The sequence below is a fragment of the Pelobates fuscus genome, chromosome 2 (genome assembly GCF_036172605.1).
Source record: "Pelobates fuscus isolate aPelFus1 chromosome 2, aPelFus1.pri, whole genome shotgun sequence".
NCBI lineage: Eukaryota > Metazoa > Chordata > Amphibia > Anura > Pelobatidae > Pelobates > Pelobates fuscus.
The window spans coordinates 64,875,880-64,899,296 of record NC_086318.1 but is presented as its reverse complement, the minus strand read 5'-3'; the positions used below and the strand labels follow the sequence as shown (position 1 = coordinate 64,899,296).

General features: G+C 38.2%; 7 non-coding genes across 7 annotated transcripts; all 7 read right to left on the bottom strand.

Annotated features, from left to right (window-relative positions):
* Positions 1–145: 145 nt before the first annotated feature.
* On the bottom strand, positions 146–218 carry TRNAK-CUU (transfer RNA lysine (anticodon CUU)). The gene has a single exon. It is a non-coding gene; the product is annotated as a tRNA-Lys (tRNA).
* Positions 219–5,280: 5,062 nt separating this feature from the next.
* TRNAK-CUU (transfer RNA lysine (anticodon CUU)) lies at positions 5,281–5,353 on the bottom strand. The gene has a single exon. It is a non-coding gene; the product is annotated as a tRNA-Lys (tRNA).
* Positions 5,354–8,452: 3,099 nt separating this feature from the next.
* Positions 8,453–8,525, bottom strand: TRNAK-CUU (transfer RNA lysine (anticodon CUU)). The gene has a single exon. It is a non-coding gene; the product is annotated as a tRNA-Lys (tRNA).
* Positions 8,526–11,624: 3,099 nt separating this feature from the next.
* On the bottom strand, positions 11,625–11,697 carry TRNAK-CUU (transfer RNA lysine (anticodon CUU)). Its single transcript has one exon. It is a non-coding gene; the product is annotated as a tRNA-Lys (tRNA).
* Positions 11,698–14,426: 2,729 nt separating this feature from the next.
* TRNAK-CUU (transfer RNA lysine (anticodon CUU)) lies at positions 14,427–14,499 on the bottom strand. Its single transcript has one exon. It is a non-coding gene; the product is annotated as a tRNA-Lys (tRNA).
* A 5,064-nt stretch (positions 14,500–19,563) lies between these two features.
* On the bottom strand, positions 19,564–19,636 carry TRNAK-CUU (transfer RNA lysine (anticodon CUU)). The gene has a single exon. It is a non-coding gene; the product is annotated as a tRNA-Lys (tRNA).
* Positions 19,637–21,528: 1,892 nt separating this feature from the next.
* Positions 21,529–21,601, bottom strand: TRNAK-CUU (transfer RNA lysine (anticodon CUU)). Its single transcript has one exon. It is a non-coding gene; the product is annotated as a tRNA-Lys (tRNA).
* Between the last annotated feature and the right edge of the window lie 1,816 nt (positions 21,602–23,417).

The window sequence follows — 23,417 nt, the reverse complement described above, 5'->3', positions numbered from 1 at the left end:
CACTCCTGTTTCTTCACCTTCTATGTTTTTCAAATATACAATCTGCTCTAATATATGGTGACTTTTATGATTCCCTAGGCCAAACGTAAGCACCTTCCTTCTTTTTTTATTTTTTTCAATAAAGGAGACATAAAATTACATATCTCGCCCAACGTGGGGCTCGAACCCACGACCCTGAGATTAAGAGTCTCATGCTCTACCGACTGAGCTAGCCGGGCTGATTCCTACATGCATTATGCTCTGACTTCGGATGCAAAGGGTGGATGGAGAGAGCTTGCAAAGCTCTCTATCTTGGTTTAACTATTTAATATAATATATAAATTTACCTTCTTAAACAAGAGAAAAATCAGATCACTTTACCCTATAGAACTCACCCTGTAATGAAAAGTCTTCAAGTCTGCATTCCGAGAGAGCTTTGCGGAAGCAAAGGGTGGACAGAGGGAAAGAGGGAACTCGCAAAGCTCTCTATCTTAATGTATGATATAAAATTTATCTTCTTAAACAAGAGAAAAATCATATCACTTTACCCTATAAGATTCAAGCAATCCACCCTGTAATGAAACGTCTCCAGGTTGGCATTCCTAGACTCGTAAAACAATCAGAAACAGTGAAGGATATAATGGGTCATAGTAGCTCTTGTTCCACAGTGAGATCTAGTTTTGATTTTAATCCCTTAGTTTCTGTCCAGGTGATAAGATTTGAAAATCTCCCCTTTTTGGATCATAACGAGAAGTCTCCAAGTCTGCATTTCTAGAGTCGTAAAACAATTAGAAATGGTGAAGGAAATGATGGGCCATAGTAGCTCTTGTCTGACAGTGGGGTTTAATTTAGATTGTATTCAGTTAGACTGTGTCCAGTAACATGTGATTAGCATTGAAAACCTACCCCTTTTGGATTGTTTCATTTCTCCTGGCCTGATGGTGAAAGAGATCATAGACCCTAGTTGCTTATGTTGGAAGGTGAGATTTAGCTCCACTGAACCATATAAAGTTGCCTTCTTAAACAATGGCTTCATTGCTCTTATGGAAATAATATGACTTAATTCCTTATATTCTAAGGTAGCATTTTGTTAACACATCTCGCCCAACGTGGGGCTCGAACCCACGACCCTGAGATTAAGAGTATAATTCACCCTGTAATGAAAAGTCTTCAAGTCTGCATTCCGAGAGAGCTTTGCGGAAGCAAAGGGTGGACAGAGGGAAAGAGGGAACTCGCAAAGCTCTCTATCTTAATGTATGATATAAAATTTACCTTCTTAAAGAAGAGAAAAATCATATCACTTTACCCTATAAGATTCAAGCAATCCAACCTGTAATGAAACGTCTCCAGGTTGGCATTCCTAGACTCGTAAAACAATCAGAAACAGTGAAGGATATAATGGGCTATAGTAGCTCTTGTTTCACAGTGAGATCTAGTTTTGATTTTAATCCCGTAGTTTCTGTCCAGGTGATAAGATTTGAAAAACTCCCCTTTTTGGATCATAACGAGAAGTCTCCAAGTCTGCATTTCTAGAGTTGTAAAACAATTAGAAATGGTGAAGGAAATGATGGGCCATAGTAGCTCTTGTCTGACAGTGGGGTTTAATTTAGATTGTATTCAGTTAGACTGTGTCCAGTAACATGTGATTAGCATTGAAAACCTACCCTTTTGGATTGTTTCATTTCTCCTGGCCTGATGGTGAAAGAGATCATAGACCCTAGTTGCTTATGTTGGAAGGTGAGATTTAGCTCCACTGAAACATATAAAGTTGCATTCTTAAACAATGGCTTCATTGCTCTTATGGAAATAATATGACTTAATTCCTTATATTCTAAGGTAGCATTTTGTTAACATGTTCCCCTGCTAGGTTGTGTCCACTGGTTTATGGTTAGATTTGAAAATCTCCCTCTACTAAAATGTTTTGTAAGAATTCCTCAATCGTCTTACAACAATTAAATTGCTTGACACACTTTTCCAAAGAACTACACTCCTGTTTCTTCACCTTCTATGTTTTTCAAATATACAATCTGCTCTAATATATAGTGACTTTTATGATTCCCTAGGCCAAACGTAAGCACCTTCCTTCTTTTTTTATTTTTTTCAATAAAGGAGACATAAAATTACATATCTCGCCCAACGTGGGGCTCGAACCCCCGACCCTGAGATTAAGAGTCTCATGCTCTACCGACTGAGCTAGCCGGGCTGATTCCTACATGCATTATGCTCTGACTTCGGATGCAAAGGGTGGATGGAGAGAGCTTGCAAAGCGCTCTATCTTGGTTTAACTATTTAATATAATATATAAATTTACCTTCTTAAACAAGAGTAAATCAGATCACTTTACCCTATAGAACTCACCCTGTAATGAAAAGTCTTCAAGTCTGCATTCCGAGAGAGCTTTGCGGAAGCAAAGGGTGGACAGAGGGAAAGAGGGAACTCGCAAAGCTCTCTATCTTAATGTATGATATAAAATTTACCTTCTTAAACAAGAGACAAATCATATCACTTTACCCTATAAGATTCAAGCAATCCACCCTGTAATGAAACGTCTCCAGGTTGGCATTCCTAGACTCGTAAAACAATCAGAAACAGTGAAGGATATAATGGGTCATAGTAGCTCTTGTTCCACAGTGAGATCTAGTTTTGATTTTAATCCCTTAGTTTCTGTCCAGGTGATAAGATTTGAAAATCTCCCCTTTTTGGATCATAACGAGAAGTCTCCAAGTCTGCATTTCTCGAGTCGTAAAACAATTAGAAATGGTGAAGGAAATGATGGGCCATAGTAGCTCTTGTCTGACAGTGGGGTTTAATTTAGATTGTATTCAGTTAGACTGTGTCCAGTAACATGTGATTATCATTGAAAACCTACCCCTTTTGGATTGTTTCATTTCTCCTGGCCTGATGGTGAAAGAGATCATAGACCCTAGTTGCTTATGTTGGAAGGTGAGATTTAGCTCCACTGAACCATATAAAGTTGCCTTCTTAAACAATGGCTTCATTGCTCTTATGGAAATAATATGACTTAATTCCTTATATTCTAAGGTAGCATTTTGTTAACACATCTCGCCCAACGTGGGGCTCGAACCCACGACAATGAGATTAAAAGTATAATTCACCCTGTAATGAAAAGTCTTCAAGTCTGCATTCCGAGAGAGCTTTGCGGAAGCAAAGGGTGGACAGAGGGAAAGAGGGAACTCGCAAAGCTCTCTATCTTAATGTATGATATAAAATTTACCTTCTTAAAGAAGAGAAAAATCATATCACTTTACCCTATAAGATTCAAGCAATCCAACCTGTAATGAAACGTCTCCAGGTTGGCATTCCTAGACTCGTAAAACAATCAGAAACAGTGAAGGATATAATGGGCCATAGTAGCTCTTGTTCCACAGTGAGATCTAGTTTTGATTTTAATCCCTTAGTTTCTGTCCAGGTGATAAGATTTGAAAAACTCCCCTTTTTGGATCATAACGAGAAGTCTCCAAGTCTGCATTTCTAGAGTCGTGAAACAATTAGAAATGGTAAAGGAAATGATGGGCCATAGTAGCTCTTGTCTGACAGTGGGGTTTAATTTAGATTGTATTCAGTTAGACTGTGTCCAGTAACATGTGATTAGCATTGAAAACCTACCCCTTTTGGATTGTTTCATTTCTCCTGGCCTGATGGTGAAAGAGATCATAGACCCTAGTTGCTTATGTTGGAAGGTGAGATTTAGCTCCACTGAAACATATAAAGTTGCATTCTTAAACAATGGCTTCATTGCTCTTATGGAAATAATATGACTTAATTCCTTATATTCTAAGGTAGCATTTTGTTAACATGTTCCCCTGCTAGGTTGTGTCCACTGGTTTATGGTTAGATTTGAAAATCTCCCTCTACTAAAATGTTTTGTAAGAATTCCTCAATCGTCTTACAACAATTAAATTGCTTGACACACTTTTCCAAAGAACTACACTCCTGTTTCTTCACCATCTATGTTTTTCAAATATACAATCTGCTCTAATATATGGTGACTTTTATGATTCCCTAGGCCAAACGTAAGCACCTTCCTTCTTTTTTTATTTTTTTCAATAAAGGAGACATAAAATTACATATCTCGCCCAACGTGGGGCTCGAACCCCCGACCCTGAGATTAAGAGTCTCATGCTCTACCGACTGAGCTAGCCGGGCTGATTCCTACATGCATTATGCTCTGACTTCGGATGCAAAGGGTGGATGGAGAGAGCTTGCAAAGCTCTCTATCTTGGTTTAACTATTTAATATAATATATAAATTTACCTTCTTAAACAAGAGAAAAATCAGATCACTTTACCCTATAGAACTCACCCTGTAATGAAAAGTCTTCAAGTCTGCATTCCGAGAGAGCTTTGCGGAAGCAAAGGGTGGACAGAGGGAAAGAGGGAACTCGCAAAGCTCTCTATCTTAATGTATGATATAAAATTTACCTTCTTAAACAAGAGAAAAATCATATCACTTTACCCTATAAGATTCAAGCAATCCACCCTGTAATGAAACGTCTCCAGGTTGGCATTCCTAGACTCGTAAAACAATCAGAAACAGTGAAGGATATAATGGGCCATAGTAGCTCTTGTTCCACAGTGAGATCTAGTTTTGATTTTAATCCCTTAGTTTCTGTCCAGGTGATAAGATTTGAAAATCTCCCCTTTTTGGATCATAACGAGAAGTCTCCAAGTCTGCATTTCTAGAGTCGTAAAACAATTAGAAATGGTGAAGGAAATGATGGGCCATAGTAGCTCTTGTCTGACAGTGGGGTTTAATTTAGATTGTATTCAGTTAGACTGTGTCCAGTAACATGTGATTAGCATTGAAAACCTACCCCTTTTGGATTGTTTCATTTCTCCTGGCCTGATGGTGAAAGAGATCATAGACCCTAGTTGCTTATGTTGGAAGGTGAGATTTAGCTCCACTGAACCATATAAAGTTGCATTCTTAAACAATGGCTTCATTGCTCTTATGGAAATAATATGACTTAATTCCTTATATTCTAAGGTAGCATTTTGTTAACATGTTCCCCTGCTAGGTTGTGTCCACTGGTTTATGGTTAGATTTGAAAATCTCCCTCTACTAAAATGTTTTGCAAGAATTCCTCAATCGTCTTACAACAATTAAATTGCTTGACACACTTTTCCAAAGAACTACACTCCGGTTTCTTCACCTTCTATGTTTTTCAAATATACAATCTGCTCTAATATATGGTGACTTTTATGATTCCCTAGGCCAAACGTAAGCACCTTCCTTCTTTTTTTATTTTTTTCAATAAAGGAGACATAAAATTACATATCTCGCCCAACGTGGGGCTCGAACCCACGACCCTGAGATTAAGAGTCTCATGCTCTACCGACTGAGCTAGCCGGGCTGATTCCTACATGCATTATGCTCTGACTTCGGATGCAAAGGGTGGATGGAGAGAGCTTGCAAAGCTCTCTATCTTGGTTTAACTATTTAATATAATATATAAATTTACCTTCTTAAACAAGAGAAAAATCAGATCACTTTACCCTATAGAACTCACCCTGTAATGAAAAGTCTTCAAGTCTGCATTCCGAGAGAGCTTTGCGGAAGCAAAGGGTGGACAGAGGGAAAGAGGGAACTCGCAAAGCTCTCTATCTTAATGTATGATATAAAATTTACCTTCTTAAACAAGAGAAAAATCATATCACTTTACCCTATAAGATTCAAGCAATCCACCCTGTAATGAAACGTCTCCAGGTTGGCATTCCTAGACTCGTAAAACAATCAGAAACAGTGAAGGATATAATGGGCCATAGTAGCTCTTGTTCCACAGTGAGATCTAGTTTTGATTTTAATCCCTTAGTTTCTGTCCAGGTGATAAGATTTGAAAATCTCCCCTTTTTGGATCATAACGAGAAGTCTCCAAGTCTGCATTTCTAGAGTCGTAAAACAATTAGAAATGGTGAAGGAAATGATGGGCCATAGTAGCTCTTGTCTGACAGTGGGGTTTAATTTAGATTGTATTCAGTTAGACTGTGTCCAGTAACATGTGATTAGCATTGAAAACCTACCCCTTTTGGATTGTTTCATTTCTCCTGGCCTGATGGTGAAAGAGATCATAGACCCTAGTTGCTTATGTTGGAAGGTGAGATTTAGCTCCACTGAACCATATAAAGTTGCATTCTTAAACAATGGCTTCATTGCTCTTATGGAAATAATATGACTTAATTCCTTATATTCTAAGGTAGCATTTTGTTAACATGTTCCCCTGCTAGGTTGTGTCCACTGGTTTATGGTTAGATTTGAAAATCTCCCTCTACTAAAATGTTTTGTAAGAATTCCTCAATCGTCTTACAACAATTAAATTGCTTGACACACTTTTCCAAAGAACTACACTCCGGTTTCTTCACCTTCTATGTTTTTCAAATATACAATCTGCTCTAATATATGGTGACTTTTATGATTCCCTAGGCCAAACGTAAGCACCTTCCTTCTTTTTTTATTTTTTTCAATAAAGGAGACATAAAATTACATATCTCGCCCAACGTGGGGCTCGAACCCCCGACCCTGAGATTAAGAGTCTCATGCTCTACCGACTGAGCTAGCCGGGCTGATTCCTACATGCATTATGCTCTGACTTCGGATGCAAAGGGTGGATGGAGAGAGCTTGCAAAGCTCTCTATCTTGGTTTAACTATTTAATATAATATATAAATTTACCTTCTTAAACAAGAGAAAAATCAGATCACTTTACCCTATAGAACTCACCCTGTAATGAAAAGTCTTCAAGTCTGCATTCCGAGAGAGCTTTGCGGAAGCAAAGGGTGGACAGAGGGAAAGAGGGAACTCGCAAAGCTCTCTATCTTAATGTATGATATAAAATTTACCTTCTTAAACAAGAGAAAAATCATATCACTTTACCCTATAAGATTCAAGCAATCCACCCTGTAATGAAACGTCTCCAGGTTGGCATTCCTAGACTCGTAAAACAATCAGAAACAGTGAAGGATATAATGGGCCATAGTAGCTCTTGTTCCACAGTGAGATCTAGTTTTGATTTTAATCCCTTAGTTTCTGTCCAGGTGATAAGATTTGAAAATCTCCCCTTTTTGGATCATAACGAGAAGTCTCCAAGTCTGCATTTCTAGAGTCGTAAAACAATTAGAAATGGTGAAGGAAATGATGGGCCATAGTAGCTCTTGTCTGACAGTGGGGTTTAATTTAGATTGTATTCAGTTAGACTGTGTCCAGTAACATGTGATTAGCATTGAAAACCTACCCCTTTTGGATTGTTTCATTTCTCCTGGCCTGATGGTGAAAGAGATCATAGACCCTAGTTGGTTATGTTGGAAGGTGAGATTTAGCTCCACTGAACCATATAAAGTTGCCTTCTTAAACAATGGCTTCATTGCTCTTATGGAAATAATATGACTTAATTCCTTATATTCTAAGGTAGCATTTTGTTAACACATCTCGCCCAACGTGGGGCTCGAACCCACGACCCTGAGATTAAGAGTATAATTCACCCTGTAATGAAAAGTCTTCAAGTCTGCATTCCGAGAGAGCTTTGCGGAAGCAAAGGGTGGACAGAGTGAAAGAGGGAACTCGCAAAGCTCTCTATCTTAATGTATGATATAAAATTTACCTTCTTAAAGAAGAGAAAAATCATATCACTTTACCCTATAAGATTCAAGCAATCCAACCTGTAATGAAACGTCTCCAGGTTGGCATTCCTAGACTCGTAAAACAATCAGAAACAGTGAAGGATATAATGGGCTATAGTAGCTCTTGTTTCACAGTGAGATCTAGTTTTGATTTTAATCCCGTAGTTTCTGTCCAGGTGATAAGATTTGAAAAACTCCCCTTTTTGGATCATAACGAGAAGTCTCCAAGTCTGCATTTCTAGAGTCGTAAAACAATTAGAAATGGTGAAGGAAATGATGGGCCATAGTAGCTCTTGTCTGACAGTGGGGTTTAATTTAGATTGTATTCAGTTAGACTGTGTCCAGTAACATGTGATTAGCATTGAAAACCTACCCCTTTTGGATTGTTTCATTTCTCCTGGCCTGATGGTGAAAGAGATCATAGACCCTAGTTGCTTATGTTGGAAGGTGAGATTTAGCTCCACTGAACCATATAAAGTTGCATTCTTAAACAATGGCTTCATTGCTCTTATGGAAATAATATGACTTAATTCCTTATATTCTAAGGTAGCATTTTGTTAACATGTTCCCCTGCTAGGTTGTGTCCACTGGTTTATGGTTAGATTTGAAAATGTCCCTCTACTAAAATGTTTTGGAAGAATTCCTCAATCGTCTTACAACAATTAAATTGCTTGACACACTTTTCCAAAGAACTACACTCCTGTTTCTTCACCTTCTATGTTTTTCAAATATACAATCTGCTCTAATATATGGTGACTTTTATGATTCCCTAGGCCAAACGTAAGCACCTTCCTTCTTTTTTTATTTTTTTCAATAAAGGAGACATAAAATTACATATCTCGCCCAACGTGGGGCTCGAACCCACGACCCTGAGATTAAGAGTCTCATGCTCTACCGACTGAGCTAGCCGGGCTGATTCCTACATGCATTATGCTCTGACTTCGGATGCAAAGGGTGGATGGAGAGAGCTTGCAAAGCTCTCTATCTTGGTTTAACTATTTAATATAATATATAAATTTACCTTCTTAAACAAGAGAAAAATCAGATCACTTTACCCTATAGAACTCACCCTGTAATGAAAAGTCTTCAAGTCTGCATTCCGAGAGAGCTTTGCGGAAGCAAAGGGTGGACAGAGGGAAAGAGGGAACTCGCAAAGCTCTCTATCTTAATGTATGATATAAAATTTACCTTCTTAAACAAGAGAAAAATCATATCACTTTACCCTATAAGATTCAAGCAATCCACCCTGTAATGAAACGTCTCCAGGTTGGCATTCCTAGACTCGTAAAACAATCAGAAACAGTGAAGGATATAATGGGCCATAGTAGCTCTTGTTCCACAGTGAGATCTAGTTTTGATTTTAATCCCTTAGTTTCTGTCCAGGTGATAAGATTTGAAAATCTCCCCTTTTTGGATCATAACGAGAAGTCTCCAAGTCTGCATTTCTAGAGTCGTAAAACAATTAGAAATGGTGAAGGAAATGATGGGCCATAGTAGCTCTTGTCTGACAGTGGGGTTTAATTTAGATTGTATTCAGTTAGACTGTGTCCAGTAACATGTGATTAGCATTGAAAACCTACCCCTTTTGGATTGTTTCATTTCTCCTGGCCTGATGGTGAAAGAGATCATAGACCCTAGTTGCTTATGTTGGAAGGTGAGATTTAGCTCCACTGAACCATATAAAGTTGCCTTCTTAAACAATGGCTTCATTGCTCTTATGGAAATAATATGACTTAATTCCTTATATTCTAAGGTAGCATTTTGTTAACATGTTCCCCTGCTAGGTTGTGTCCACTGGTTTATGGTTAGATTTGAAAATCTCCCTCTACTAAAATGTTTTGTAAGAATTCCTCAATCGTCTTACAACAATTAAATTGCTTGACACACTTTTCCAAAGAACTACACTCCTGTTTCTTCACCTTCTATGTTTTTCAAATATACAATCTGCTCTAATATATGGTGACTTTTATGATTCCCTAGGCCAAACGTAAGCACCTTCCTTCTTTTTTTATTTTTTTCAATAAAGGAGACATAAAATTACATATCTCGCCCAACGTGGGGCTCGAACCCCCGACCCTGAGATTAAGAGTCTCATGCTCTACCGACTGAGCTAGCCGGGCTGATTCCTACATGCATTATGCTCTGACTTCGGATGCAAAGGGTGGAAGGAGAGAGCTTGCAAAGCTCTCTATCTTGGTTTAACTATTTAATATAATATATAAATTTACCTTCTTAAACAAGAGAAAAATCAGATCACTTTACCCTATAGAACTCACCCTGTAATGAAAAGTCTTCAAGTCTGCATTCCGAGAGAGCTTTGCGGAAGCAAAGGGTGGACAGAGGGAAAGAGGGAACTCGCAAAGCTCTCTATCTTAATGTATGATATAAAATTTACCTTCTTAAACAAGAGAAAAATCATATCACTTTACCCTATAAGATTCAAGCAATCCACCCTGTAATGAAACGTCTCCAGGTTGGCATTCCTAGACTCGTAAAACAATCAGAAACAGTGAAGGATATAATGGGCCATAGTAGCTCTTGTTCCACAGTGAGATCTAGTTTTGATTTTAATCCCTTAGTTTCTGTCCAGGTGATAAGATTTGAAAATCTCCCCTTTTTGGATCATAACGAGAAGTCTCCAAGTCTGCATTTCTAGAGTCGTAAAACAATTAGAAATGGTGAAGGAAATGATGGGCCATAGTAGCTCTTGTCTGACAGTGGGGTTTAATTTAGATTGTATTCAGTTAGACTGTGTCCAGTAACATGTGATTAGCATTGAAAACCTACCCCTTTTGGATTGTTTCATTTCTCCTGGCCTGATGGTGAAAGAGATCATAGACCCTAGTTGCTTATGTTGGAAGGTGAGATTTAGCTCCACTGAACCATATAAAGTTGCCTTCTTAAACAATGGCTTCATTGCTCTTATGGAAATAATATGACTTAATTCCTTATATTCTAAGGTAGCATTTTGTTAACACATCTCACCCAACGTGGGGCTCGAACCCACGACCCTGAGATTAAGAGTATAATTCACCCTGTAATGAAAAGTCTTCAAGTCTGCATTCCGAGAGAGCTTTGCGGAAGCAAAGGGTGGACAGAGTGAAAGAGGGAACTCGCAAAGCTCTCTATCTTAATGTATGATATAAAATTTACCTTCTTAAAGAAGAGAAAAATCATATCACTTTACCCTATAAGATTCAAGCAATCCAACCTGTAATGAAACGTCTCCAGGTTGGCATTCCTAGACTCGTAAAACAATCAGAAACAGTGAAGGATATAATGGGCTATAGTAGCTCTTGTTTCACAGTGAGATCTAGTTTTGATTTTAATCCCTTAGTTTCTGTCCAGGTGATAAGATTTGAAAATCTCCCCTTTTTGGATCATAACGAGAAGTCTCCAAGTCTGCATTTCTAGAGTCGGAAAACAATTAGAAATGGTGAAGGAAATGATGGGCCATAGTAGCTCTTGTCTGACAGTGGGGTTTAATTTAGATTGTATTCAGTTAGACTGTGTCCAGTAACATGTGATTAGCATTGAAAACCTACCCCTTTTGGATTGTTTCATTTCTCCTGGCCTGATGGTGAAAGAGATCATAGACCCTAGTTGCTTATGTTGGAAGGTGAGATTTAGCTCCACTGAAACATATAAAGTTGCATTCTTAAACAATGGCTTCATTGCTCTTGTGGAAATAATATGACTTAATTCCTTATATTCTAAGGTAGCATTTTGTTAACATGTTCCCCTGCTAGGTTGTGTCCACTGGTTTATGGTTAGATTTGAAAATCTCCCTCTACTAAAATGTTTTGTAAGAATTCCTCAATCGTCTTACAACAATTAAATTGCTTGACACACTTTTCCAAAGAACTACACTCCTGTTTCTTCACCTTCTATGTTTTTCAAATATACAATCTGCTCTAATATATGGTGACTTTTATGATTCCCTAGGCCAAACGTAAGCACCTTCCTTCTTTTTTTATTTTTTTCAATAAAGGAGACATAAAATTACATATCTCGCCCAACGTGGGGCTCGAACCCACGACCCTGAGATTAAGAGTCTCATGCTCTACCGACTGAGCTAGCCGGGCTGATTCCTACATGCATTATGCTCTGACTTCGGATGCAAAGGGTGGATGGAGAGAGCTTGCAAAGCTCTCTATCTTGGTTTAACTATTTAATATAATATATAAATTTACCTTCTTAAACAAGAGAAAAATCAGATCACTTTACCCTATAGAACTCACCCTGTAATGAAAAGTCTTCAAGTCTGCAATCCGAGAGAGCTTTGTTTTAACATGTTATGTAAAACAATTAGAAATGGTGAAGGAAATGATGGGCCATAGTAGCTCTTGTCTGACAGTGGGGTTTAATTTAGATTGTATTCAGTTAGACTGTGTCCAGTAACATGTGATTAGCATTGAAAACCTACCCCTTTTGGATTGTTTCATTTCTCCTGGCCTGATGGTGAAAGAGATCATAGACCCTAGTTGCTTATGTTGGAAGGTGAGATTTAGCTCCACTGAACCATATAAAGTTGCCTTCTTAAACAATGGCTTCATTGCTCTTATGGAAATAATATGACTTAATTCCTTATATTCTAAGGTAGCAATTTGTTAACACATCTCGCCCAACGTGGGGCTCGAACCCACGACCCTGAGATTAAGAGTATAATTCACCCTGTAATGAAAAGTCTTCAAGTCTGCATTCCGAGAGAGCTTTGCGGAAGCAAAGGGTGGACAGAGGGAAAGAGGGAACTCGCAAAGCTCTCTATCTTAATGTATGATATAAAATTTACCTTCTTAAACAAGAGAAAAATCATATCACTGTACCCTATAAGATTCAAGCAATCCAACCTGTAATGAAACGTCTCCAGGTTGGCATTCCTAGACTCGTAAAACAACCAGAAACAGTGAAGGATATAATGGGCCATAGTAGCTCTTGTTCCACAGTGAGATCTAGTTTTGATTTTAATCCCTTAGTTTCTGTCCAGGTGATAAGATTTGAAAAACTCCCCTTTTTGGATCATAACGAGAAGTCTCCAAGTCTGCATTTCTAGAGTCGTAAAACAATTAGAAATGGTGAAGGAAATGATGGGCCATAGTAGCTCTTGTCTGACAGTGGGGTTTAATTTAGATTGTATTCAGTTAGACTGTGTCCAGTAACATGTGATTAGCATTGAAAACCTACCCCTTTTGGATTGTTTCATTTCTCCTGGCCTGATGGTGAAAGAGATCATAGACCCTAGTTGCTTATGTTGGAAGGTGAGATTTAGCTCCACTGAAACATATAAAGTTGCATTCTTAAACAATGGCTTCATTGCTCTTATGGAAATAATATGACTTAATTCCTTATATTCTAAGGTAGCATTTTGTTAACATGTTCCCCTGCTAGGTTGTGTCCACTGGTTTATGGTTAGATTTGAAAATGTCCCTCTACTAAAATGTTTTGTAAGAATTCCTCAATCGTCTTACAACAATTAAATTGCTTGACACACTTTTCCAAAGAACTACACTCCTGTTTCTTCCCCTTCTATGTTTTTCAAATATACAATCTGCTCTAATATATGGTGACTTTTATGATTCCCTAGGCCAAACGTAAGCACCTTCCTTCTTTTTTTATTTTTTTCAATAAAGGAGACATAAAATTACATATCTCGCCCAACGTGGGGCTCGAACCTACGACCCTGAGATTAAGAGTCTCATGCTCTACCGACTGAGCTAGCCGGGCTGATTCCTACATGCATTATGCTCTGACTTCGGATGCAAAGGGTGGATGGAGAGAGCTTGCAAAGCTCTCTATCTTGGTTTAACTATTTAATATAATATATAAATTTACCTTCTTAAACAAGAGAAAAATCAGATCACTTTACCCTATAGAACTCACCCTGTAATGAAAAGTCTTCAAGTCTGCATTCCGAGAGAGCTTTGCGGAAGCAAAGGGTGGACAGAGGGAAAGAGGGAACTCGCAAAGCTCTCTATCTTAATGTATGATATAAAATTTACCTTCTTAAATCCAACCTGTAATGAAACGTCTCCAGGTTGGCATTCCTAGACTCGTAAAACAATCAGAAACAGTGAAGGATATAATGGGCCATAGTAGCTCTTGTTCCACAGTGAGATCTAGTTTTGATTTTAATCCCTTAGTTTCTGTCCAGGTGATAAGATTTGAAAATCTCCCCTTTTTGGATCATAACGAGAAGTCTCCAAGTCTGCATTTCTAGAGTCGTAAAACAATTAGAAATGGTGAAGGAAATGATGGGCCATAGTAGCTCTTGTCTGACAGTGGGGTTTAATTTAGATTGTATTCAGTTAGACTGTGTCCAGTAACATGTGATTAGCATTGAAAACCTACCCCTTTTGGATTGTTTCATTTCTCCTGGCCTGATGGTGAAAGAGATCATAGACCCTAGTTGCTTATGTTGGAAGGTGAGATTTAGCTCCACTGAACCATATAAAGTTGCCTTCTTAAACAATGGCTTCATTGCTCTTATGGAAATAATATGACTTAATTCCTTATATTCTAAGGTAGCATTTTGTTAACATGTTCCCCTGCTAGGTTGTGTACACTGGTTTATGGTTAGATTTGAAAATCTCCCTCTACTAAAATGTTTTGTAAGAATTCCTCAATCGTCTTACAACAATTAAATTGCTTGACACACTTTTCCAAAGAACTACACTCCTGTTTCTTCACCTTCTATGTTTTTCAAATATACAATCTGCACTAATATATGGTGACTTTTATGATTCCCTAGGCCAAACGTAAGCACCTTCCTTCTTTTTTTATTTTTTCAATAAAGGAGACATAAAATTACATATCTCGCCCAACGTGGGGCTCGAACCCACGACCCTGAGATTAAGAGTCTCATGCTCTTCCGACTGAGCTAGCCGGGCTGATTCTTACATGCATTATGCTCTGACTTCGGATGCAAAGGGTGGATGGAGAGAGCTTGCAATGCTCTCTATCTTGGTTTAACTATTTAATATAATATATAAATTTACCTTCTTAAACAAGAGAAAAATCAGATCACTTTACCCTATAGAACTCACCCTGTAATGAAAAGTCTTCAAGTCTGCATTCCGAGAGAGCTTTGCGGAAGCAAAGGGTGGACAGAGGGAAAGAGGGAACTCGCAAAGCTCTCTATCTTAATGTATGATATAAAATTTACCTTCTTAAACAAGAGAAAAATCATATCACTTTACCCTATAAGATTCAAGCAATCCAACCTGTAATGAAACGTCTCAAGGTTGGCATTCCTAGACTCGTAAAACAATCAGAAACAGTGAAGGATATAATGGGCCATAGTAGCTCTTGTTCCACAGTGAGATCTAGTTTTGATTTTAATCCCTTAGTTTCTGTCCAGGTGATAAGATTTGAAAATCTCCCCTTTTTGGATCATAACGAGAAGTCTCCAAGTCTGCATTTCTAGAGTCGTAAAACAATTAGAAATGGTGAAGGAAATGATGGGCCATAGTAGCTCTTGTCTGACAGTGGGGTTTAATTTAGATTGTATTCAGTTAGACTGTGTCCAGTAACATGTGATTAGCATTGTAAACCTACCCCTTTTGGATTGTTTCATTTCTCCTGGCCTGATGGTGAAAGAGATCATAGACCCTAGTTGCTTATGTTGGAAGGTGAGATTTAGCTCCACTGAACCATATAAAGTTGCCTTCTTAAACAATGGCTTCATTGCTCTTATGGAAATAATATGACTTAATTCCTTATATTCTAAGGTAGCATTTTGTTAACACATCTCGCCCAACGTGGGGCTCGAACCCTCGACCCTGAGATTAAGAGTATAATTCACCCTGTAATGAAAAGTCTTCAAGTCTTCATTCCGAGAGAGCTTTGCGGAAGCAAAGGGTGGACAGAGGGAAAGAGGGAACTCGCAAAGCTCTCTAACTTAATGTATGATATAAAATTTACCTTCTTAAAGAAGAGAAAAATCATATCACTTTACCCTATAAGATTCAAGCAATCCAACCTGTAATGAAACGTCTCCAGGTTGGCATTCCTAGACTCGTAAAACAATCAGAAACAGTGAAGGATATAATGGGCCATAGTAGCTCTTGTTCCACAGTGAGATCTAGTTTTGATTTTAATCCCTTAGTTTCTGTCCAGGTGATAAGATTTGAAAAACTCCCCTTTTTGGATCATAACGAGAAGTCTCCAAGTCTGCATTTCTAGAGTCGTAAAACAATTAGAAATGGTGAAGGAAATGATGGGCCATAGTAGCTCTTGTCTGACAGTGGGGTTTAATTTAGATTGTATTCAGTTAGACTGTGTCCAGTAACATGTGATTAGCATTGAAAACCTACCCCTTTTGGATTGTTTCATTTCTCCTGGCCTGATGGTGAAAGAGATCATAGACCCTAGTTGCTTATGTTGGAAGGTGAGATTTAGCTCCACTGAAACATATAAAGTTGCATTCTTAAACAATGGCTTCATTGCTCTTATGGAAATAATATGACTTAATTCCTTATATTCTAAGGTAGCATTTTGTTAACATGTTCCCCTGCTAGGTTGTGTCCACTGGTTTATGGTTAGATTTGAAAATCTCCCTCTACTAAAATGTTTTGTAAGAATTCCTCAATCGTCTTACAACAATTAAATTGCTTGACACACTTTTCCAAAGAACTACACTCCTGTTTCTTCACCTTCTATGTTTTTCAAATATACAATCTGCTCTAATATATGGTGACTTTTATGATTCCCTAGGCCAAACGTAAGCACCTTCCTTCTTTTTTTATTTTTTTCAATAAAGGAGACATAAAATTACATATCTCTCCCAACGTGGGGCTCGAACCCACGACCCTGAGATTAAGAGTCTCATGCTCTACCGACTGAGCTAGCCGGGCTGATTCCTACATGCATTATGCTCTGACTTCGGATGCAAAGGGTGGATGGAGAGAGCTTGCAAAGCTCTCTATCTTGGTTTAACTATTTAATATAATATATAAATTTACCTTCTTAAACAAGAGAAAAATCAGATCACTTTACCCTATAGAACTCACCCTGTAATGAAAAGTCTTCAAGTCTGCATTCCGAGAGAGCTTTGCGGAAGCAAAGGGTGGACAGAGGGAAAGAGGGAACTCGCAAAGCTCTCTATCTTAATGTATGATATAAAATTTACCTTCTTAAAGAAGAGAAAAATCATATCACTTTACCCTATAAGATTCAAGCAATCCAACCTGTAATGAAACGTCTCCAGGTTGGCATTCCTAGACTCGTAAAACAATCAGAAACAGTGAAGGATATAATGGGCCATAGTAGCTCTTGTTCCACAGTGAGATCTAGTTTTGATTTTAATCCCTTAGTTTCTGTCCAGGTGATAAGATTTGAAAAACTCCCCTTTTTGGATCATAACGAGAAGTCTCCAAGTCTGCATTTCTAGAGTCGTAAAACAATTAGAAATGGTGAAGGAAATGATGGGCCATAGTAGCTCTTGTCTGACAGTGGGGTTTAATTTAGATTGTATTCAGTTAGACTGTGTCCAGTAACATGTGATTAGCATTGAAAACCTACCCCTTTTGGATTGTTTCATTTCTCCTGGCCTGATGGTGAAAGAGATCATAGACCCTAGTTGCTTATGTTGGAAGGTGAGATTTAGCTCCACTGAAACATATAAAGTTGCATTCTTAAACAATGGCTTCATTGCTCTTATGGAAATAATATGACTTAATGCCTTATATTCTAAGGTAGCATTTTGTTAACATGTTCCCCTGCTAGGTTGTGTCCACTGGTTTATGGTTAGATTTGAAAATGTCCCTCTACTAAAATGTTTTGTAAGAATTCCTCAATCGTCTTACAACAATTAAATTGCTTGACACACTTTTCCAAAGAACTACACTCCTGTTTCTTCACCTTCTATGTTTTTCAAATATACAATCTGCTCTAATATATGGTGACTTTTATGATTCCCTAGGCCAAACGTAAGCACCTTCCTTCTTTTTTTATTTTTTTCAATAAAGGAGACATAAAATTACATATCTCGCCCAACGTGGGGCTCGAACCCACGACCCTGAGATTAAGAGTCTCATGCTCTACCGACTGAGCTTGCCGGGCTGATTCCTACATGCATTATGCTCTGACTTCGGATGCAAAGGGTGGATGGAGAGAGCTTGCAAAGCTCTCTATCTTGGTTTAACTATTTAATATAATATATAAATTTACCTTCTTAAACAAGAGAAAAATCAGATCACTTTACCCTATAGAACTCACCCTGTAATGAAAAGTCTTCAAGTCTGCATTCCGAGAGAGCTTTGCGGAAGCAAAGGGTGGACAGAGGGAAAGAGGGAACTCGCAAAGCTCTCTATCTTAATGTATGATATAAAATTTACCTTCTTAAACAAGAGAAAAATCATATCACTTTACCCTATAAGATTCAAGCAATCCACCCTGTAATGAAACGTCTCCAGGTTGGCATTCCTAGACTCGTAAAACAATCAGAAACAGTGAAGGATATAATGGGTCATAGTAGCTCTTGTTCCACAGTGAGATCTAGTTTTGATTTTAATCCCTTAGTTTCTGTCCAGGTGATAAGATTTGAAAATCTCCCCTTTTTGGATCATAACGAGAAGTCTCCAAGTCTGCATTTCTAGAGTCGTAAAACAATTAGAAATGGTGAAGGAAATGATGGGCCATAGTAGCTCTTGTCTGACAGTGGGGTTTAATTTAGATTGTATTCAGTTAGACTGTGTCCAGTAACATGTGATTAGCATTGAAAACCTACCCCTTTTGGATTGTTTCATTTCTCCTGTCCTGATGGTGAAAGAGATAATAGACCCTAGTTGCTTATGTTGGAAGGTGAGATTTAGCTCCACTGAACCATATAAAGTTGCCTTCTTAAACAATGGCTTCATTGCTCTTATGGAAATAATATGACTTAATTCCTTATATTCTAAGGTAGCATTTTGTTAACACATCTCGCCCAACGTGGGGCTCGAACCCACGACCCTGAGATTAAGAGTATAATTCACCCTGTAATGAAAAGTCTTCAAGTCTGCATTCCGAGAGAGCTTTGCGGAAGCAAAGGGTGGACAGAGGGAAAGAGGGAACTCGCAAAGCTCTCTATCTTAATGTATGATATAAAATTTACCTTCTTAAAGAAGAGAAAAATCATATCACTTTACCCTATAAGATTCAAGCAATCCAACCTGTAATGAAACGTCTCCAGGTTGGCATTCCTAGACTCGTAAAACAATCAGAAACAGTGAAGGATATAATGGGCCATAGTAGCTCTTGTTCCACAGTGAGATCTAGTTTTGATTTTAATCCCTTAGTTTCTGTCCAGGTGATAAGATTTGAAAAACTCCCCTTTTTGGATCATAACGAGAAGTCTCCAAGTCTGCATTTCTAGAGTCGTAAAACAATTAGAAATGGTGAAGGAAATGATGGGCCATAGTAGCTCTTGTCTGACAGTGGGGTTTAATTTAGATTGTATTCAGTTAGACTGTGTCCAGTAACATGTGATTAGCATTGAAAACCTACCCCTTTTGGATTGTTTCATTTCTCCTGGCCTGATGGTGAAAGAGATCATAGACCCTAGTTGCTTATGTTGGAAGGTGAGATTTAGCTCCACTGAAACATATAAAGTTGCATTCTTAAACAATGGCTTCATTGCTCTTATGGAAATAATATGACTTAATTCCTTATATTCTAAGGTAGCATTTTGTTAACATGTTCCCCTGCTAGGTTGTGTCCACTGGTTTATGGTTAGATTTGAAAATCTCCCTCTACTAAAATGTTTTGTAAGAATTCCTCAATCGTCTTACAACAATTAAATTGCTTGACACACTTTTCCAAAGAACTACACTCCTGTTTCTTCACCTTCTATGTTTTTCAAATATACAATCTGCACTAATATATGGTGACTTTTATGATTCCCTAGGCCAAACGTAAGCACCTTCCTTCTTTTTTTATTTTTTTCAATAAAGGAGACATAAAATTACATATCTCGCCCAACGTGGGGCTCAAACCCACGACCCTGAGATTAAGAGTCTCATGCTCTACCGACTGAGCTAGCCGGGCTGATTCCTATATGCATTATGCTCTGACTTCGGATGCAAAGGGTGGATGGAGAGAGCTTGCAAAGCTCTCTATCTTGGTTTAACTATTTAATATAATATATAAATTTACCTTCTTAAACAAGAGAAAAATCAGATCACTTTACCCTATAGAACTCACCCTGTAATGAAAAGTCTTCAAGTCTGCATTCCGAGAGAGCTTTGCGGAAGCAAAGGGTGGACAGAGGGAAAGAGGGAACTCGCAAAGCTCTCTATCTTAATGTATGATATAAAATTTACCTTCTTAAACAAGAGAAAAATCATATCACTTTACCCTATAAGATTCAAGCAATCCACCCTGTAATGAAACGTCTCCAGGTTGGCATTCCTAGACTCGTAAAACAATCAGAAACAGTGAACGATATAATGGGTCATAGTAGCTCTTGTTCCACAGTGAGATCTAGTTTTGATTTTAATCCCTTAGTTTCTGTCCAGGTGATAAGATTTGAAAATCTCCCCTTTTTGGATCATAACGAGAAGTCTCCAAGTCTGCATTTCTAGAGTCGTAAAACAATTAGAAATGGTGAAGGAAATGATGGGCCATAGTAGCTCTTGTCTGACAGTGGGGTTTAATTTAGATTGTATTCAGTTAGTCTGTGTCCAGTAACATGTGATTAGCATTGAAAACCTACCCCTTTTGGATTGTTTCATTTCTCCTGGCCTGATGGTGAAAGAGATCATAGACCCTAGTTGCTTATGTTGGAAGGTGAGATTTAGCTCCACTGAACCATATAAAGTTGCCTTCTTAAACAATGGCTTCATTGCTCTTATGGAAATAATATGACTTAATTCCTTATATTCTAAGGTAGCATTTTGTTAACACATCTCGCCCAACGTGGGGCTCGAACCCACGACCCTGAGATTAAGAGTATAATTCACCCTGTAATGAAAAGTCTTCAAGTCTGCATTCCGAGAGAGCTTTGCGGAAGCAAAGGGTGGACAGAGGGAAAGAGGGAACTCGCAAAGCTCTCTATCTTAATGTATGATATAAAATTTACCTTCTTAAAGAAGAGAAAAATCATATCACTTTACCCTATAAGATTCAAGCAATCCAACCTGTAATGAAACGTCTCCAGGTTGGCATTCCTAGACTCGTAAAACAATCAGAAACAGTGAAGGATATAATGGGCCATAGTAGCTCTTGTTCCACAGTGAGATCTAGTTTTGATTTTAATCCCTTAGTTTCTGTCCAGGTGATAAGATTTGAAAAACTCCCCTTTTTGGATCATAACGAGAAGTCTCCAAGTCTGCATTTCTAGAGTCGTAAAACAATTAGAAATGGTGAAGGAAATGATGGGCCATAGTAGCTCTTGTCTGACAGTGGGGTTTAATTTAGATTGTATTCAGTTAGACTGTGTCCAGTAACATGTGATTAGCATTGAAAACCTACCCCTTTTGGATTGTTTCATTTCTCCTGGCCTGATGGTGAAAGAGATCATAGACCCTAGTTGCTTATGTTGGAAGGTGAGATTTAGCTCCACTGAAACATATAAAGTTGCATTCTTAAACAATGGCTTCATTGCTCTTATGGAAATAATATGACTTAATTCCTTATATTCTAAGGTAGCATTTTGTTAACATGTTCCCCTGCTAGGTTGTGTCCACTGGTTTATGGTTAGATTTGAAAATGTCCCTCTACTAAAATGTTTTGTAAGAATTCCTCAATCGTCTTACAACAATTAAATTGCTTGACACACTTTTCCAAAGAACTACACTCCTGTTTCTTCACCTTCTATGTTTTTCAAATATACAATCTGCTCTAATATATGGTGACTTTTATGATTCCCTAGGCCAAACGTAAGCACCTTCCTTCTTTTTTTATTTTTTTCAATAAAGGAGACATAAAATTACATATCTCGCCCAACGTGGGGCTCGAACCCACGACCCTGAGATTAAGAGTCTCATGCTCTACCGACTGAGCTAGCCGGGCTGATTCCTACATGCATTATGCTCTGACTTCGGATGCAAAGGGTGGATGGAGAGAGCTTGCAAAGCTCTCTATCTTGGTTTAACTATTTAATATAATATATAAATTTACCTTCTTAAACAAGAGAAAAATCAGATCACTTTACCCTATAGAACTCACCCTGTAATGAAAAGTCTTCAAGTCTGCATTCCGAGAGAGCTTTGCGGAAGCAAAGGGTGGACAGAGGGAAAGAGGGAACTCGCAAAGCTCTCTATCTTAATGTATGATATAAAATTTACCTTCTTAAACAAGAGAAAAATCATATCACTTTACCCTATAAGATTCAAGCAATCCACCCTGTAATGAAACGTCTCCAGGTTGGCATTCCTAGACTCGTAAAACAATCAGAAACAGTGAAGGATATAATGGGCCATAGTAGCTCTTGTTCCACAGTGAGATCTAGTTTTGATTTTAATCCCTTAGTTTCTGTCCAGGTGATAAGATTTGAAAATCTCCCCTTTTTGGATCATAACGAGAAGTCTCCAAGTCTGCATTTCTAGAGTCGTAAAACAATTAGAAATGGTGAAGGAAATGATGGGCCATAGTAGCTCTTGTCTGACAGTGGGGTTTAATTTAGATTGTATTCAGTTAGACTGTGTCCAGTAACATGTGATTAGCATTGAAAACCTACCCCTTTTGGATTGTTTCATTTCTCCTGGCCTGATGGTGAAAGAGATCATAGACCCTAGTTGCTTATGTTGGAAGGTGAGATTTAGCTCCACTGAACCATATAAAGTTGCCTTCTTAAACAATGGCTTCATTGCTCTTATGGAAATAATATGACTTAATTCCTTATATTCTAAGGTAGCATTTTGTTAACACATCTCGCCCAACGTGGGGCTCGAACCCACGACCCTGAGATTAAGAGTATAATTCACCCTGTAATGAAAAGTCTTCAAGTCTGCATTCCGAGAGAGCTTTGCGGAAGCAAAGGGTGGACAGAGGGAAAGAGGGAACTCGCAAAGCTCTCTATCTTAATGTATGATATAAAATTTACCTTCTTAAACAAGAGAAAAATCATATCACTTTACCCTATAAGATTCAAGCAATCCACCCTGTAATGAAACGTCTCCAGGTTGGCATTCCTAGACTCGTAAAACAATCAGAAACAGTGAAGGATATAATGGGCCATAGTAGCTCTTGTTCCACAGTGAGATCTAGTTTTGATTTTAATCCCTTAGTTTCTGTCCAGGTGATAAGATTTGAAAATCTCCCCTTTTTGGATCATAACGAGAAGTCTCCAAGTCTGCATTTCTAGAGTCGTAAAACAATTAGAAATGGTGAAGGAAATGATGGGCCATAGTAGCTCTTGTCTGACAGTGGGGTTTAATTTAGATTGTATTCAGTTAGACTGTGTCCAGTAACATGTGATTAGCATTGAAAACCTACCCCTTTTGGATTGTTTCATTTCTCCTGGCCTGATGGTGAAAGAGATCATAGACCCTAGTTGCTTATGTTGGAAGGTGAGATTTAGCTCCACTGAACCATATAAAATTGCCTTCTTAAACAATGGCTTCATTGCTCTTATGGAAATAATATGACTTAATTCCTTATATTCTAAGGTAGCATTTTGTTAACACATCTCGCCCAACGTGGGGCTCGAACCCACGACCCTGAGATTAAGAGTATAATTCACCCTGTAATGAAAAGTCTTCAAGTCTGCATTCCGAGAGAGCTTTGCGGAAGCAAAGGGTGGACAGAGGGAAAGAGGGAACTCGCAAAGCTCTCTATCTTAATGTATGATATAAAATTTACCTTCTTAAACAAGAGAAAAATCATA